Raw genomic sequence first — 13,906 nt, 5'->3', positions numbered from 1 at the left:
CTCCGGAGTGGAGTCCCTCACGGTCCTGCTGTGGGTGGGGGCCTTGCCGAGAGGAGGCCGCCCCCCGCAGCCTGTCCTGCCTCCCCTCGGCCTCCTGCCCCAGTTCTTTTCACCAGGATGGCCCCCCCGTCCTGGCCTTTGCTTGGGACCCTGTCCCACAGCGCCCGAGGCACCACCCATCTCTAATGGAAATCCTCTGGTGCGTGAAGCCATCAATCCTCGCCCCATGTCATTGCTGGTTCTCTGGCGCGGACACCTCCCTCCTGGGGCCGCCCAGCCACCCAGGCCATGTCCGTGTGCGGCCACAGCGGGGCAGGGGCAGGGCCAGGCCCCGGGATGTGCTGGTGACCATCTGCTTACAAATGACTTTGCGTCAGAGGTGGAGGCCTCCTTGGCGGTCCCTGGCTCTTTCGACCTTTCTGTGCCCCAAACTGTGGTGACCTCAAGGTTAGGCCTCCACCAGCCGCCGAGGGGGGAGCCCCACCCGACAGCAGGCGGCCAACCATGGCCGCAGCAACCCCCACGGAAAAGCAGGGCTGAGCGCAGGCGCCTCTCCCAGGGCTGCCCGCAGCGGGCAGCAGGCAGACTGGCCTGGGGAAGGCGGCGGCCTCGGCCTGCAGGTGCTCACGGAGGCCAGGAAGCCTGTCGTCTGGAAACGTGCCTACTCCCATGCTGTTTGCATGCGCCTCTCTGGGCCCTGTTTCCACACGGAACCCCTGTCTGCTTGTGGGTTCCTCAGGGCCTTCCCTCCTCCCGTGCTCCCTGGAGCACCACTCTGGGGCCCAGGTCTCTTGAGCCTGCCTCCCTCTTGGCCCCAGTAGCATCACCTTGGTTCTATTGCCTCTATTTGCACTGAAGCAAAAGAGAAAAAGAAGTAATACGTAAGAGCAGAATTTAAAAAGCTAAAGGAGCCCTGGCCGGTGTGGCTCGGTGGATAGAGCATCGGCCTGCGGACTAAAGGGTCGCAGGTTCGATTCCGGTCAAGGGCATGTACCTTGGTTGCGGGCACATCCCCAGTAGGGAGTGTGCAGGAGGCAGCTGATTGATGTTTCTCTATCATTGATGTTTCTAACTCTCTATCTCTCTCCCTTCCTCTCTGTAAAAAATCAATAATATATATATGTATATTTTAAAGCTAAAGGAGCCCAGCCGCATGGCTCAGGGGTTGAGCGTTGACCTATGAACCAGGAGGTCATGGTTCGATTCCTGGTCAGGGCACATGCCTGGGTTGTGGGTGTGCAGGAGACAGCCGATCAGTGATTCTCTCTCATCATGGGTGTTTCTATCTCTCTCTCCCATCCTCTCTGAAATCAATGAAAATATATTTTTTTTAAAAAGTGAAAGGACTACTAACTAAAACAATAGAGATGAGCACCGTGAAAACAGCTCTGGCAAAAAAGACAAACAGCTCTCCCGAATGGGACACGGACGACCAAATGGGGTGTGTTGTCTAAATGAGGAGTCCCAGCCGCGAAGCAGGAAGCCTGAGGTGGGGGCAGAGCTTCCAGAGGCCGCGGGCAGAGCTGGGCGCAGGGAAGGCGGCTGGTTCTACAGTCTGGCCTCCAGGGCACCTTTGGCGTTTTCCCAGGCGGTCCCTGCCGCGACCACCGTTCTGCCTTCCTCTCCAGGGAGCCTGCGGGCCCAGCAGTCAGGGAGGGTCATGGCCTGTGGGCTCCAGTCCCCTTCTGACCCCTGGGTGTCCTGGGACCTGGGCAAGCAGCTGAGTCTCAATGTCCTTCTCTCTCAAAAGGGGAGAATCGAGATCTGGGTCCTGCGTGTCGCCGTTTGGGACCCAGGGCCCAAGGAAAGCTGAGCGACTTTCAGGCTGGAGGCTCGCTCAGGCCCCTCCCCACGGAGCCCTGCGTGGAACTCCCCCAGACTTGGGGATGCCCGTTGCCCCCAGCTGCGCTGCGCCAGCCCGGAGATCGATCCCACCTGGGAGGGGAGGGAGGGCTGTGAGTGGTGCTTAGTGGATGTTGACTGGAAGATCATTTGCATTCTCCTTGTCTCCCTGCCTCCAACCGGATGGTGAACTCTGAAAGATGAGCATCTACTATGTTCTAAGCCAGCCGTGGGCAAACTACGGCCCGTTTGAAATGAATAAAACTATTGAAAGAAAAGACCGTACCCTTTTATGTAATGATGTTTACTTTGAATTTATGTTAGTTCACACAAACACTCCATCCATGCTTTTGTTCCGGCCTCCGGTCCAGTTTAAGAACCCATTGTGGCCCTCGAGTCAAAAAGTTTGCCCACCCCTGTTCTAAGCCCAGTTACAGGCCTGGCGACATTGGACTCAGACCTGCCCTCAGAGACCTGCATTCTCTTCTCAGGGTGGAGGAGAGAGAGGCAGCTAAAAACGATGGAAACAAACAAGTAGCAAATGTAACTATAGACTCTGAAATGCGCCACAGACACAAAAAGGAGGCTGAGAAAGAGCCCTGGGGAGGGTCTACTCTGGGTCACAAGGCTGCCTGTCGCCCGGCTGGTGTTGCTCAGTGGATAGAGCATTGGCCTGCAGACTGAAGGGTCCCAGGTTTGATTCCGATCAAGGGCATGTGCCCGGGTTGCAGGCTCCCGGCCCTGGTCTGGGGCATGTGCAGGAGGCAACCAATCGATGTGTGTCTCTCACAGCGGTGTTTCTCTCTGTCTCTCCCTCTTCCTTCCACTCTTTAAAAATCAATGGAAAACATATCCTCGGGTGAGGATTAAATCCTATCTAATAATAAACAAACATGGTAATTAACTGTAGCTCCGACACGCTTCCCATTGGCTAATCAGGGCAATATGCAAATTAACTGCCAACCAAGATGGCGACCGGCAGCCAGGCAGCTGAAGCGAACAGGAGGCTTGCTTGCTTGAGTGAAGGAGGAAGCCAACGTTCCCTGCCTGCCACTGCCGGCCTCTGAGCTGCAACTCTAAGCAACTATGTTGCAATTATAGAATCTAAACAAACTCCAGAAACCTGCTTTCAGCCAGCCGGGCTTCAGCCAGCAGGATCGCAACAGTGTTTCAATTATAGAACAAACCCAGAGACCTGCTTTCAGCAGCCGAGGTCTCAGAGCTGCAGCCGGGCCTCAGAGCTAAAACCGGCTCTCAGCTCCAGTTGCAGCCATAGAAGGTAAATAAATCCCAGAATAAAAAAAAAAAAAAGAAAGAAAAGAGAGGTTGGGAGCTTCAGTCGCCCGCCAGCCTGAAAACGGCCCTCAGCCCCTCATCCAGACTGGCCAGGCACCCCAGTGGGGACCCCCCACCCTGAAACAACAAGATGGTGGCTAATTTGCATACTGAAGGCGGGCGGCAGCGGGCAAGGCTGTCCATGGTCTGGGACCAGGATCCATGACCTGGCGGGCGGGGGGCAGCGCATGAGGCTGTCTGCGGTCCCGGGACCCGGATCTGTGACCCTTCCCGGCAGGGCGGCAGCTCACACAGGGGCGGATCAGCCAGGATTGGGCAGGGCAGGACCCCTGGCTTCCGCCCAGCCCCAGTCACTCTGGTCAGGTGAGCAGCGCAGAGAGCCTCTGGACAGGGGAGGCAGGCCAGAGGAGGGCGGCCTGTACTCCCCACATGGCGGTGGTGACAGCTGTGAGTGTGCCAAGCGGAGCCTGCAGGCTGAGCTGAAGTAGCGCCTGCAGGCCATCAGCGCCCAGGAGTGGCTGCGCAAGATCCGCCTCCTGGCCCAGAAGGTGCAGGATCGCAGGGACAGCCACCGTGGCGGGCCAGGCTGACGTCCTCCTGGCCGCACCACGGGGGTTTGCGGATCTGCAAAGCCAGAGGCCTCCGGTGTGCACATCCCCCCCTGGCATGTGAACATCCCCTAGCACACTGTCACCCTCCCACACCTGCAACAGTTGCAAACCAAGGCGTGCCCAAGTTCCCCCCGCCTCTCCACAGCACTTCCATCAACCCGGCATGCCTAACACCCCCACAGGATGTGCACACATCCCCTCTGATGCGCTCACGTCCTTTGGAGAGTGTCTGGGTGTTCTGGGTGCTGAGGGTGGGCGCCTGTGAGATGACAGTGAGAGGGCGGAGTGGTGATGCCCTGTTCCCACGGAGGCCAGTGCAGCTACGAGATCACCTCTGGGGGGTTAGTGCAGGTGCTGAGGCGGGAGCAGGAGCAGACAGACACACCTGGTGGGCACGGGCAGCCCTCGCTGAGGTGCCTTCGGTCAGCGTTCAAGATCAAGAACCCAGAGGTGGAGAGGAATTCCGTCCTCTCAGTGAAACAATGGGATAGTCAGGGCGACTGTAGAGGAGGAATGTGCACTTTGGGTGCCAGCACCCATGAGCGAAGGCTGCCCTGACTGAGCCTCGCTTGCTTGGGGCCTAGCGCACTCCTGCCGGGCAGCGGGTGACAGGATGTGCTTTTCTGAATTAATGAGAGAAAACGTTGATTCTCCTGCTGCCCACGAAGGTGGAAAGTGAAGTGGGGAGACATGTGGGGAGTGACCAAGGTTCTCTGTCTGGGGGTTCCAAACCTGCTGTTGGTTTCTTTCACCGCTGACTAGAGATATACAGGGTGTCCCCCCAAAGTGTATACACACTTTGAATACCTACTAATTCCAATGGTTTTAAGCATAAGAAAGAAACAACAATGGAGCTGTTATCTGTTAAAAGTGTGGGCACAAACAGGCAGTTGGACATTCCCTGAGGGGTCTCAGATTGGAGAGGGTGAAGGCCAGACTGAGGGGCCCTTTCCCCACTCCCCACCCCAGTGCACGGATTTTGGCACCGGGCCACTAGTAAATAAATGAGTGGAGAAGGGTGTCACAATGAAGTGAGCCTTAACCTTCAAAACAAAACACAAGGCAACAAGGCAACAAGGCAACAAGGCTGCCTGTGTCGGGACAAGACGGCGAGTGGAGGACGGTCTGGCCGGCGGCTGCTGGGGGAGGCTCAGAGGGTGGCTGGGGGGAGTGTCCAGGAGAGGTCTGCAGGGCACGGAAAGCTGGGGCCCCTGTGGGCCAGGAGTCACAGGTTTGGAGAGGAGAGCGATGCGACCGGCTTTACACCTGCGAGAGCCTCTCTGGGGATTGAGCAGGATGTTAGACGCACAGCAAGGATGGCATTGGCCAGCCAGGGTGCGGGGCAGTCTACCGCACAATGACCTTGACGAAACTGGGGGTGCTGTTGACCCTAAAGAGCCTTAATGCAATGGACAGGCCTTGTCTGCACCCTGACTTGAGCAAACCAACGGTTAAAAGTTGTTTGTAAGGCAACTGAGAAATTGGTTGCTGTGGTTAATCCTCACCCACTGCAACGGCGGGGGAGAGGCAGAGAGAGAAACATTGATGTGAGAGACTGGGCCAGGGATCAAGCCTGTAACTGAGGCATGTGACCTTGACCAGAATTCAACCCAGGCCGATGCTCTATCCACTGAGCCACACTGGCTAGGGCATCACTGGGGACATTTGGCCATAGACGGAGAATTAGAAAATATTAAGGAGCCTTTGTTAATGTTGTGAGGTGTGATACTGGTATTGCAGTTAGGTTAAAGGAAAGAAGTCCTCTGCTAGATTAAGATATTTACAGGTGAGTGATACGATGCCTGATGTTTGCTCATAAATACTTTGGATAAAGAAGTTTGCGTCAGGGAGAATCCTTACAGCGGCTTCTGAAATGTCCTTCGTGCAGTTACAGGCAGCTCTGTGAGGCAGGAGGGAGCAGGGGGGGCAAAGAGCTGCACCGCTGTCGGTCACTCTTCCAAGGGACTTTGCTGGCACGCTCATCCCCAAACGCCTGCCGTGCCGTTGCCAGGACATAGTCATAGGGCCATGACCTCATTCAAAGGGTTGGGGGTGCTGTGTGTTGCTACGTCGGCTTGAGGGGCAGCCTCGGTGCTGGTGTGACGGGCGGGCCAGGCTGCCCTGAAAGGGCGAGGGCTATGCCCTCCATCTTGCCCCGTATCCTCCATGTTGGGGCAGCCGCCATGTGCTCAGGAAAGCACCTTCTTCCCGGAAGCCAGGCCTCTGCTGGCCATGCCTGGAGTCTTCTTAAACTAACCAATGACAGTCAGGGGACGTGCGCGCCATGGAGATGACCACGTCCTGTGTAACGAGACACCGACTTGCGCCTGGCCAATCGGCAGGACCCACAGTCACCTCTCCACCCCCCTATAAAACTCCTCTTCCCATCGGGCTAGGGCTCTCTCTGCCACCTGCTGCTGTGCCAGTAAGGAGGGTAGGGGAGCCAGACCCGGGTTTGAATGAAAGACTCTTTGCTTTTGCATCGGACTCGCTGGCTCCCTGGTGGGGTCTTGGGAATCTTGAAATCTGGGCATAACAGCCCCATGCGCTGTGCCAGCCTCGGGGCTCAGGGGCAGGCCCTCTCCTGAGAAAAGAGTTCTGGGGGTGAGTCCCAACCAAAGGCACCAGGCAGGTGTGTGTGGTGCCCGGGTATGAATGAGGGCATGAGTGGGCCGTACCCATCGGTCCGCATTCCCGCGGCGTGTGTGCTGGGCAGGAGGGCCGTCAGTGTCCTTGTCAGCTCCCACCCCAGCCCCAAGCCCTCCGGTCCTGCTGTCATTTGCGTCTAGAACAGCAAGTTAGGGAGAGACCAATGCCTTCCAGTCGCCTGTGACCTGCTGGGGGAGCAGAGACAAGGACACTGGAATAACCATCCATTCCACGCGTCGCGGGGGGTGGGGGGACGGGGGGGGGGCGCGGGGGCAGGCGGCGTCCAACGTGAAGGACGCACAGAGCGTGGGCTCCGTGGGAGGATGGATCTGTGGGCTCAGTGAGCAGACGCCAGGCCCGGGAGACGCCCCTCCCTCCCGCGCTCCTCCGGGCAGCGGAGCTGGGACGCGTCACCGCATCACCGGCCGATGCCTGCGCGGTGACCTTCAGTCTGATGATCAAATATGGCTTAAGGCGGCGCCGCCGCGTGCGTTTCTGTCGCTGTCCTAATTGCGGTTGTAAATTGGGGAGCAGCTCCGAGCCGGGAGCTTCCCTCCGGCGCGTGAGAGGCGGACAAAAATACCCGCAGACTGCCCGGAAAAGGCAAAACACCCGCTCCACGTGGGGACATTCGCCCAGCGGGCGGGAATCCCACGCACCCGCTTGGAGCTGTGCAGGTGAGCCGGGCCTGGGGAGCGGTGGTGGCGGGTGGGGCGAGGAGGGGGGAGCGGTGGTGGTGGGGGGGGGCGAGGAGGGGGTGCGGGTGGTGGCGGGTGGGGCGAGGAGGGGGTGCGGGTGGTGGCGGGTGGGGCGAGGAGGGGTGGGGGCGGGTGGTGGCGGGTGGGGCGAGGAGGGGGGGATGGTGGCGGGGGGGGGGCGAGGAGGGGGTGCGTGTGGTGGCGGGTGGGGCGAGGAGGGGGGGCCGGGCGACGCGGCCGGTGTCCCCTCTGGAGCCCGCTTCTCCTTCAGGGAATTGGAGACAGAACACTCCGCGGCTCACACCAGGCGCTGCAGGTGGAGGTTTCAGGAAACCCGCCAGGTCCATGGTGAAGGGAAGGGGCCATGGTCGATGGGGGGAGGCTGCGGGTCTCGGACCAGAAAGCTGCCTGAGAGCCGCTGGTTCGGAGCACGAGCTTGGAATCCGTTTGTTCCTTCATTCGCTCATTCCTCTGTTCGTTCATCCGTTCGTCTGTTTCCGGAGCGGCCCTGGCCCGCAGGGAGGTCGCAGCAGGCACTGCGGAGCGCTCCTGCCCTCGGGGAGCGGCTCCTGCCCTCGGGGAGCGCTCCTGCCCTCTGCTCCTGCCCTCGGGGAGCGCTCCTGCCCTCGGGGAACGGCTCCTGCCCTCTGCTCCTGCCCTCGGGGAGCGCTCCTGCCCGCGGGGAGCCCGCCTTCCTGGCGGCGCCAACACACGGTGAACGGAAGCGGCAGCGGGCGGTCACACAGGAGCGAGAGCGGCAGCACTTCATCTTATCTGTTGCTCTCCTCCCCCAGGATGTCTTCCCGTGGATTTTAGAGAGGGTGACGGTGGAGGGAGGGCAGACACGGAGAGACACATCGATTGGTTGCCTCCTGCACGCGCCTGGACCGGGGCCAGGATGGAACCTGCAACCGAGGTGCAGGCCCTTGACCGGAATCGTCCGCAGGCTGGAGAAGAGTGGAAGCATTTTAGTTGTAAGACTCCGGCCAGTTAGCCCAGCACTGCCCCCTTCTGGGCAGGGTGGCAAGTGCCGCCACCCTCGTGGCGGTGGCGGTACCAACAGTGAGTGTTAACCCGGCCGCAGTGCCAGGCCTGTTCCCAGCACCGCCTGTCCACAGAGCCACTTCGTCCTCAGAGGGAAGCTGGTGGCAGGGACACGCGTGTTCCCAGGCCTGCGGGGCGCAGCTGCTGTCCTGTGGCGGAGGAGGCCGTGTGTCCTCAGTCCTGGACCCGTTTGCTCCCCTTCTCTGGGCGGGAGTTTCCATATCGAGAAATGGGGACAGTCAGGGTGCCGGCCGGCGGGCTGAGAAGGCCCCTGAGAAGCACGTAGCACAGAGCTGCCTGGGTCGCCCCCACGGGCGCTCGCTCTGCCGCTGCCCAGCGAGCCTTGGGCGGGCCGCACCGGGAGCAGGGACGGGGGGGGGGGGGGGGGGGGGTCCTGCCATTGCTGTTCACCAGGTCACCGCAGAGTGGAGGCCGTCTCTGTGAGAGGGCTCTTTGCTCCTGGGCTCGTGTCAAACAAAGAACCAAGCCCAGCCCGGCCGGCGTGGCTCAGGGGTTGAGTGTGGACCTAGGAACCAGGAGGTCACTGGTTCAATTCCCGGTCAGGGCACAGGCCCGGGTTGCGGGCTCGATCCCCAGGGTGGGGCACACAGGAGGCAGCCGATCCATGATTCTCTCTCATCACTGATGCTTCTCTTTCTCTCCCTCTCCCTTCCTCTCTGAAATCAATAAAAAAAACAAAGCCTCGAGTGTTAGGTTAGGTGGCTCAGGAGGTGGCGCAAGAAATAGAGTCCAGTGAATCAGAAAAGAAAGGAAAGGAAAAGGTTTATTCTGCGTCCCCGGGAGACCCACGTACCCCCAGGACAGGGCACGTGGATTCACGCCAACAGGGAGGGGGGCGCTTTTTTTATACTGCAGTTGAGTGAGGGGCGGGGACATGAGCTGAGGAATTCTCTGCCGCAGGGGATGGGCGGGGGTATTCAGAAGAAGTCCGTATCTGTGTGGGGGTATGTGGATTCAGGGAGAAGAAGCCGGTATCTGTGTCTGGCACGTTGATCTGTGAGAAATCCCAGGGGAAGTCCATTGTCTCATCACATGTCTGCATGCATCCGAATCTGGGCTCTCTCCGACCTAACAGTGAGGAGAGACTTTCGTAGAAAAGACAATTGCAATAGGAGGGGAGGACTCTGGCCGCAGGAAGGAGGACTTCAGTGTTCCAAGGTCACCAGGAGGGACGTTTTCATGGAGAAAGGTGGACCAGGGCGGGGAAAGCAGGTGAGGGGCGGGTGGAGCAGGCGGCCGGGAGGTCAGCGGGGTCCCGGGAAGGTCATTCACAAAGGGTTGTTCCGAGCACCCATGCTGGCATAGGCTGAAGGGGTCGAAGTTCAGGGGAGAGCAGCCTGGCCCACGCGTGGTCAGGCCCGGTGTGGGCACTGTGAAGAGGTTGGCGAGAAGGGACCCGTAGTTGGCTCATCCTCTGGGAGGCGGAGATGGGAGTTTGCAGGGCCTGGGTCCGCGTCACAGGGAGACGGGGGCATGCTGACCATCTTGGAGTCGGATCTAAGTCCCGGGGGGAGTGTGGTCTCTGCACTGAGCTCCTCCCAGACGCGGGAGGTGGGGAGCCTGGCCTCTCACTCTGGGCCAGGGCCAGTGTAAAGCTGTCCCTGGTTCCTGCAGGCTGCGGTGAGAGATGGGGAGCTGAGATGGCTGGTTCCTGATTCCCCTGGTCCCCACCTTGGGAAGGCAGGGCTGGGCACGAGGGCAGGTGCCCATGGGAGCCCTGGTCCTGCCCAGGGAGATGGAGGCCATGGTGCTGGACGGTTCACAGACCACAAGGCTCCCCGCAGGCCCGCCCTTGCCCACCGGAGCTGTGGCCTTAAGGATCTAGGCCACTGACCTTAAGGGCAGGAACGGAACGCGGGGCCAGCTGTGACTGAGGAAGGTGAGTCCTGCTCTGTGGCCGGGATCGCTGTTCTGGTTGCAGAGGCGCATGCTCACCTGGCTGGGAGCTGCCGTGGGGCCCGGGGGCTCACCTGGGAATGCGGCCCATCCCCGCACCAGGAGCTGCCTGTGATCATGAAAGACGGGCAGCCTCATCGCAGAGACCAGAGCCCCCAGCCCGTCAAGGCCCCAGCCTTTGCTCACCCGCAGGCCTTTGCTCACCCGCAGGCCTTTGCTCACCCGCAGGCCTTTGCTCACCCGCAGGCCTTTGCTCACCCGCAGGCCTTTGCTTACCCACAGGCCTTTGCTTACCCACAGGCCTTTGCATGTCCAGCCGCATTGCCTGTGAACGGCCCATCTGGCACACCCTTTCCCTCCTTCCCCTGTAATCTCTGTCCTTCTACCCAATATAGCAGCTGGGCGAGGGGGGGGAGGGGGGTGCGGGGGCAGCAGCTTTCTGTGGGTGACCTGCTGCTCTCCACGCTGCCAGCAGGACTGGAACACATGCTCATAGGATTCACCGTCTCTGCCGACTTGGCTCAGGTAGTGACAGGCGGCTGGGACCCCTGGGTTTTCCGGTTACACTCCCTGGACCACCTGTTGCCACACGGAGCTTCCCTGGGTGACAGCAGGAGGCGGCGCCCTGGCCCTCTGGGAAGATGGAAGTGGGCGCCCGGTTCCCACCAGGCCCAGTTTGCAGACCACACGTCTGGGGACATATTTCTTTTAGCTGCCCCCACCCTAGGCCCTGTCCTGCGCCCTCCCCCAGGAAGAGCGCCATGAGTGGCCTGCTGCAGGCCTGGGCTGCAGGGTACAGTGAAGCCCGACCTGAAGGGCAGATTGAGGGACACCCCACCTTGTGCAGAGCCCCGTGTACTGGCTGCCTGCCTCTTGCCACCGCACTGACACAGCTCTGACTGTGCCTGTGGCTGGTGTGTGGATGAGCTGGGTGCCCCCTGAGGGAGGGCACAGGGAAACTGACCCCCACTCTTTCTGCCACCCCCTCCCTCGAACTGGTCCTGCCTCACCCTGCAGCTGCCTCCTGCCTTCCAGGCCATCGATGAACCATCTACTTGTCTTCCCGTCACTTACAGGTGTAACCGGACAACCCAGGGGTCCGGGCCGCCTGTCACTACCTGAGCCAAGTCGGCAGAGACGGTGAATCCTATGAGCGTGTGTTCCAGTCCTGCCGGCAGCGTGGAGAGCAGCAGGTCACCCACAGAAAGCTGCCCCCGCCCCCAGCTGCTGTATTGGGTAGAAGGACAGAGATTACAGGGGAAGGAGGCAGAGGGTGTGCCAGATGGGCCGTTCACAGGACTGGAGCTTTGCAAAGGCCTGCGGGTGAGCAAAGGCCTGCAGGTGAGCAAAGGCCTGTGGGTGAGCAAAGGCCTGCGGGTGAGCAAAGGCTGGGGCCTTGACGGGCTGGGGGCTCTGGTCTCTGCAATGAGGCTGCCCGTCTTTCATGATCACAGGCAGCTCCTGGTGGGGGGATGGGCCGCATTCCCAGGTGAGCCCCCGGGTCCCGCGGCAGCTCCCAGCCAGGTGAGCATGCGCCTCTGCAGCCAGAACAGCGATCCCGGCCACAGAGCAGGACTCACCTTCCTTGCAGTCATTCCGTTTCTGCCCCTGTCGGAGGGACGGTGCTGTGGCTGGAGCTTGAACACCTGGGAACTTGCAGAAACCGAGGGCCCCTGGTGCAGGGTCTGTTGGGAAGCCCCTGCTACCTCTGAACCGTAAATGGCCAAGGGCCAGCCTGCACCCGGGCTGCCTGTCACCGGACCCCTGGATTAAACGCCGCCAGGAAGTGTGAAGAGAGCTTTCAGTGTCCCTGCTTGGCGCCTTGCAAACAAAACGACTTCACTTTCGTCATCACAAGCCTTGATATTCCGTGTTTGGCTTTGCTGACATAGTGTGGGCAGACTTTTGTTAGCTTCCCTAACAAAACCTTTCTTAAAATTTATTTTTATTGATTTCAGAGAGGAAGGGAGAGGTAGAGAGAGAGAAACATCGATCGGAGAGAATCATGGATCGGCTACCTCCTGCACATCCCCTACTGGGGATCCAGCCCACAACCGGGGCATGTGCCCTGACCAGAATCGTACCTGGGACTCTTCAATTCACAGGCCCATGCTCTATCCACTGAGCCACACCAGCCAGGGCTCCTAACAAAACCTTCCTATAAACCACACCCCTGGGTCTAAGCCTCCCCTCACTCCCTTCCTCCCCACCCCCAGCTTCACTCCTAAATCCTGCTGGTTTCCTAAGAGGCCGGACAATGTCTTTGAAATACTAAGCTGATGTGTTTTATGGCCGGTGGTCCGCACCCACTGAGCCAATGACATGCGTGCCTCTGGGGCGGGCAGCTGGAGCCTGGAGCAGAGGTCGGCGGAGCTGCTGAACGGGTTTTTCAGTTTGATGCAGACAGACTCACGGTGCATGAGCAGAGCAAGTTTGATTGGCAAGATCTAGAATTCAGAGGGAAACTGTTTAGCTCATCAACAGACGGGTGTTGGCATGACTCTGAGCCAACAGGAGCGCTGACTTGGGGCGTGGGGAAGGAGACGATTCAGTGCAAACAGCTCCACTGCGATACGGCACAGCAACGAACACAGCACCAGTGCCCCCACCAGCTCCGCGGTTCCGCTCAGCCACGGAGACCCAGCCTCCAGTGAGAAGGGAAAGGGCGCTCTCAGCCACAGGGGAGCTGGCTTATATGAACAGAAGTCCCCGCCCCTGGTCCCTGATTGGTCCATTCTCATGTAAATGAGGACTCTAAATCCTCACAGTGTGGTCCAAAAGGCCCTGTCCTGATTGGCCATAATAGATTGCTTTTATTGGCCAGAGCTGCATAGCTCTGATTGGATGGGGAAAGCCTCAGTTTTATTGGTTGGAATAGGATTCCAGGAAACCTTTATAAGGGCCGGCTCAACCGGCAGAAACAGTGCGGGTAAGTAGGCGCTTGAGTGCAGAGGCAGGCACCTCAGAGCCGGCTTCTCTGTGAAGTGCAGTTTGCACTAGAGGCTGCCCCCCTCCCCCTAAAAATGTTTAGAATTTGAGTCCAATTAACCACCAAATGTCCTTGGTAGGTGCCCTATCCCCCCACCCGCCAATGTTCACAAGCTTTATATTCCAAAAAGGCTTAAACTAGGACTAGTCATTGAATTTTAAAAATATATATTTTTACTGATTTCAGAGAGGAAGGGAGAGGGAAAGAGACAGAAACATCAATGATGAGAATCGGCTGCCTCCTGCACACTCCACACTGGGGATCAAGCCCGCAACCCAGGCATGTGCCCTGACCATGAATTGGTCTGTGACCTCCTGGTTCATAGGTTGATGCCCAACCACTGAACCACACCGGCCAGGCAAGTCACTGAATTTTAAAAAATTAATGGTACTAGACTTATCAGGGTGATCACTTTATAAGGTATATAAATGTCTAATTACTATGTTATATACCTAAAACTAATACAATATTGTATGCTAACTGTAATCTATACTAATAAAAGGGTAATGTGCTAATTAGAGTGGACGTCCTTCTGGACATCCTTCCGGACAAAGCTGCAGCTACAAGGGCTGAGGCTCAGGCAGTCATGGTGGCTGTTGCTGCTGCAAGCGCTGGGCCAAGGCTCAGGCAGCTGTGGCGGCCGGCAGTGGCGGTAGCAGCAATGTGATAGTGGCGTCGCCTTCCCCTGATCTGCCCGGTTGCCTCCTGCAGAGGGAGGCCAGAGGCAGCAGCAGTGAGGGGGTGATGGGGGCGGTGCCTTCCCTTGGTCTGCCAGTCGCTCCCATGGGGAGCGGGCCTAAGTTGTCAGTAGGACATCCCCTGAGGGCTTCCAGACTGTGAAAGGGGGCAGGCGGGCTGAG

The sequence above is a fragment of the Myotis daubentonii genome, chromosome 9 (genome assembly GCF_963259705.1).
Source record: "Myotis daubentonii chromosome 9, mMyoDau2.1, whole genome shotgun sequence".
NCBI classification, from domain to species: Eukaryota; Metazoa; Chordata; class Mammalia; order Chiroptera; family Vespertilionidae; genus Myotis; species Myotis daubentonii.
This window is presented reverse-complemented; position numbering follows the sequence as displayed.